The sequence below is a fragment of the Salvelinus namaycush genome, chromosome 18 (assembly GCF_016432855.1).
Source record: "Salvelinus namaycush isolate Seneca chromosome 18, SaNama_1.0, whole genome shotgun sequence".
NCBI classification, from domain to species: Eukaryota; Metazoa; Chordata; class Actinopteri; order Salmoniformes; family Salmonidae; genus Salvelinus; species Salvelinus namaycush.
Window position 1 is genome coordinate 43,003,694 of NC_052324.1, and position 5,317 is coordinate 43,009,010.

Sequence of the window (5,317 nt, forward strand, 5' to 3'; positions counted from 1 at the left end):
AACAGTAGTCTAGTGTGAGGGGTTATAGCAGTAGTCTAGAGTGAGGGGTTATAGCAGTAGTCTAGTGTGAGGGGTTATAACAGTAGTCTGGTGTGAGGGGTTATAACATTAGTCTAGTGTGAGGGGTTATAACAGTAGTCTAGTGTGAGGGGTTATAGCAGTAGTCTAGAGTGAGGGGTTATAGCAGTAGTCTAGTGTGAGGGGTTATGACAGTAGTCTAGTGTGAGGGGTTATAACATTAGTCTAGTGTGAGGGGTTATAACAGTAGTCTAGTGTGAGGGGTTATAACAGTAGTCTAGTGTGAGGGGTTATAACATTAGTCTAGTGTGAGGGGTTATAACAGTAGTCTAGTGTGAGGGGTTATGACAGTAGTCTAGTGTGAGGGCTGATAACAGTAGTCTAGTGTGAGGGGTTATGTCAGTAGTCTAGTGTGAGGGGTGATAACAGTAGTCTAGGGTGAGGGGTTATAACAGTAGTCTAGTGTGAGGGGTTATAACAGTAGTCTAGTGTGAGGGGTTATAACATTAGTCTAGTGTGAGGGGTTATAACAGTAGTCTAGTGTGAGGGGTTATGACAGTAGTCTAGTGTGAGGGGTGATAACAGTAGTCTAGTGTGAGGGGTTATGTCAGTAGTCTAGTGTGAGGGGTTATAACAGTAGTCTAGTGTGAGGGGTTATAACATTAGTCTAGTGTGAGGGGTTATAACAGTAGTCTAGTGTGAGGGGTTATAACAGTAGTCTAGTGTGAGGGGTTATAACAGTAGTCTAGTGTGAGGGGTTATGTCAGTAGTCTAGTGTGAGGGGTTATAACAGTAGTCTAGTGTGAGGGGTTATAACAGTAGTCTAGTGTGAGGGGTTATAACAGTAGTCTAGTGTGAGGGGTTATAGCAGTAGTCTAGAGTGAGGGGTTATAACAGTAGTCTAGTGTGAGGGGTTATAACAGTAGTCTAGTGTGAGGGGTTATAACAGTAGTCTAGTGTGAGGGGTTATGACAGTAGTCTAGTATGAGGGGTTATAACAGTAGTCTAGAGTGAGGGGTTATAACAGTAGTCTAGAGTGAGGGGTTATGACAGGGGAAACTTTCCGTCTACGTAACATTGCAAAAATCAGAAACGTTCTGTACAAAAATGATGCAGAATGTTTTCACCCTTATACCCAGCCTGACCCTCTCCCCCCCCCCTTTAACCCATCCTGACCCTTCTCCCCCCCCCCCTTTAACCCATCCTGACTCTTCTCCCCCCCTTTAATACCCATCCTGACCCTTCTCCCCCCCCCTTTAACCCATCCTGACCCTTCTCCCCCCCCCCCCCTTTAACCCACCCTGACCCTTCTCCCCCCCTTTAACCCATCCTGACCCTTCTCCCCCCCTTTAGTCCATCCTGACCCTTCTCCCCCCCTTTAACCCATCCTGTCCCTTTCCTGACGCTTTAACCCATCCTGACCCTACTCCCCCCCCCCCCCTTTAACCCATCCTGACTCTTCTCCCCCCCTTTAACCCATCCTGACCTTTCTCCACCCCCCCCCCTTTAACCCACCCTGACCCTTCTCCCCCCCCTTTAACCCATCCTGTCCCTTCTCCCCCCCTTTAGTCCATCCTGACCCTTCTCCCCCCTTTAACCCATCCTGTCCCTTTCCTGACGCTTTAACCCATCCTGACCCGTTTCCCCCCCTTAACCCATCCTGACACTTCTCACCCCCCCTTCAACCCATCCTGACCCTTCTCCCCCTCCCTTAACCCATCCTGACCCTTCTCACCCCCCCCTTTAACCCATCCTGCCCTTCTTCCCCCCCTTTAACCCATCCTGACCCTTTCCCCCCCCATTTAACCCATCCTGACCCTTCTCCCCCCCCTTTAACCATCCTGCCCCTTCTCCCCCCCCCTTTACCCATCCTGACCCTCACCCCCCCTTAACCCATCCTGACCCTTCTCCCCCTTTTAACCCACCCATCCTGACCCTTCTCCCCTCTTTAACCCATCCTGCCCCCCCCCCCCCCCCCCTTTAACCCATCCTGACCCTTCCTCCCCCCTTTAACCCATTCTGACCCTTCTCACCCCCCCTTTAACCCATCCTGCCCCCCCCCTCCTTTAACCCATCCTGACCCTTCCTCCCTCCTTTAACTCCTCCTGTCCCTTCTCCCCCCCCTTAACCCATCCTGACCCTTCTCACCCCCCCTTTAACCCATCCTGACCCTTCTCCCCCTCCCTTAACCCATCCTGACCCTTCTCACCCCCCCCTTTAACCCATCCTGCCCTTCTTCCCCCCCCCTTTAACCCATCCTGACCCTTCCCCCCCCCATTTAACCCATCCTGTCCCTTCCCCCCCTTTAACCCATCCTGACCCTTCTCCCCCCCCTTTAACCCATCCTGACCCTCACCCCCCCTTAACCCATCCTGACCCTTCTCCCCCCTTTAACCCACCCATCCTGACCCTTCTCCCCTCTTTAACCCATCCTGCCCCCCCCCCTTTAACCCATCCTGACCCTTCCTCCCCCCTTTAACCCATTCTGACCCTTCTCACCCCCCCTTTAACCCATCCTGCCCCCCCCTTTAACCCATCCTGACCCTTCCTCCCCCCTTTACTCCTCCTGTCCCTTCTCCCCCCCCCTTAACCCATCCTGTCCCTTCTCCTCCCCCCCCTAACCCATCCTGACCCTTCTTCCCCCCCCCTTTAACCCATCCTGACCCTTCTCCCCCCCCCCTTTAACCCATCCTGACCCTTCTCACCCCCCTTTAACCCATCCTAACCCTTCTCCCCCCCTTTAACCCATCCTGACCTTCTCCCCCCCCCCCCTTTAACCCATCCTGACCCTTCTCCCCCCCCTTTAACCCATCCTGTCCCTTCTCTCCCCCCCCCCTAACCAATCCTGACCCTCTTTCCCCCCCCCTTTAACCCATCCTGTCCCTTCTCCCCCCCCCCTTTAACCCATCCTGACCCTTCTCCCCCCCCCTTTAACCCATCCTAACCCATCCTAACCCTTCTCCCCCCCTTTAACCCATCCTGACCCTTCTCCCCCCCCCCCCCTTAACCCATCCTGACCCTTCTCCCCCCCCCCCCCTTAACCCATCCTGACCCTCTCCTCCCCTTTAACCCATCCTAACCCATCCTAACCCTTCTCCCCCCCTTAACCCATCCTGACCCTTCTCCCCCCCTTTAACCCTCCTGACCCTTCTCCCCCCCCCCCCCCTTAACCCATCCTGACCCTTCTCCCCCCCTTTAACCCATCCTGACTCTTCTCCCCCCCTTTAACCCATCCTGACCCTTCTCCCCCCTTCTTAACCCATCCTGACTCTTCTCCCCCCCTTTAACCCATCCTGACCCTTCTCCCCCCCCCCATTAACCCATATGACCCTTCTCCCCCCCTTTAACCCATCCTGACTCTTCTCCCCCCCTTTAACCCACTTGACCCTTCTCCCCCCCCCCTTAACCCATCCTGACCCTTCTCCCCCCCCCCCTTTAACCCATCCTGACCCTTCTCCCCCCCCCCCCCCCTTTATCCATCCTGTCCCTTCTCCCCCCCTTAACCCATCCTGACCCTTCTACCCCCCCTTTAACCCATCCTGACCCCCCACCCCTTTAGTCCATCCTGACCCTTCCTCCCCCCCCCCCCTTTAACCCATCCTGACCCTTCTCCCCCCCTTTAACCCATCCTGACCCTTCTCCCCCCCCCAACCCATCCTGACCCTTCTTCCCCCCCCTTTAACCCCTCGTGTCCCTTCTCACCCCCCTTTAACCCATCCTAACCCTTCTCCCCCCCTTTAACCCATCCTGACCCTTCTCCCCCCCCCCTTTAACCCTCCTGACCCTCTCCCCCCCCCCTTTAACCCATCCTAACCCACCTAACCCTTCGCCCCCCCCTTTAACCCATCCTGACCCTTCTCCCCCCCTTAACCCCTCCTGACCCCCCCCCCCCCTTAACCCATCATGACCCTTCTCCCCCCCTTTAACCCATCCTGACCCTTCTCCCCCCCCCTTAACCCATCCTGACCCTTCTCCCCCCCCCCTTTAACCCATCCTGACCCTTCTCCCCCCCCCCCCCCTTTAACCCATCCTGTCCCTTCTCCCCCCCTTAACCCATCCTGCCCTTCTTCCCCCCCCTTTAACCCATCCTGACCCCCCACCCCTTTAGTCCATCCTGACCCTTCTCCCCCCCCCCCCCCCCCCCTTTACCACATCCTGTCCCTTTCCTGACCCTTTAACCCATCCTGACCCGTCTCCCCCCCTTAACCCATCCTGACCCTTCTCACCCCCCCTTTAACCCATCCTAACCCTTCTCCCCCCCTTTAACCCATCCTGACCCTTCTCCCCCCCTTTAACCCATCCTGACCCTCCCCCCCCTAACCCATCCTGACCCTTCTCCCCCCTTTAACCCACCCATCCTGACCCTTCTCCCCCCTTTAACCCATCCTACCCCCCCCCCCCCCCTTAACCCATCCTGACCCTTCCTCCCCTTTAACCCATTCTGACCCTTCTCACCCCCCCTTTACCCATCCTGTCCCTTCTCCCCCCCCCCCTTAACCCATCCTGACCCTTCTCGCCCCCCCCCCTAACCCATCCTGACCCTTCTCCCCCGCCCTTAAACCCATCCTGACCCTTTTCCCCCCCTTTAACCCATCCTAACCCTTCTCCCCCCCTTTAACCCATCCTAACCCTTCTCCCCCCCCTTTAACCCATCCTGACCCTTCTCCCCCCCCCCCTTAACCCACCCATCCTGACCCTCCCCCCCCCCCTTTAACCCATCTGACCCTCCCCCCCTTAACCCATCCTGACCCTTCTCCCCCCTTTAACCCACCCATCCTGACCCTTCTCCCCCCTTTAACCCATCCTGACCCCCCCCCCCCCCCCCTTTAACCCATCCTGACCCTTCCTCCCCCTTTAACCCATCCTGACCCTTCTCCCCCCCCCCCTTTAACCCATCCTAACCCTTCACCCCCACTTTAACCCATCCTGACCCTTCTCCCCCCCCCTTTAACCCATCCTACCCTTCTCCCCCCCCCCTTTAACCCATCCTGACCCTTCTCCCCCCCTTTAACCATCCTGACCCTCCCCCCCCCTTTAACCCATCCTGACCCTTCTCCCCCTCCTTTAACCCATCCTGACCCCCCCCCCCCCCCCGTCCTTTAACCCCTCCTGACCCCCCCCCCTCCTTAACCCATCCTGAACCTTCTCTCCCTCCCTATCCGGCACGTGCTTGGCCCTTCACTTGTCTCATTGTGGAGAGGAGAGGAGGAATGTCCGTGTTCCTTGTGTCAGTCAGTCTCCTGACTCAGGTTCGGTCACTGTGTTGTTGGCAGATGGCCAAGCTCTTTTGTGTTCTGGT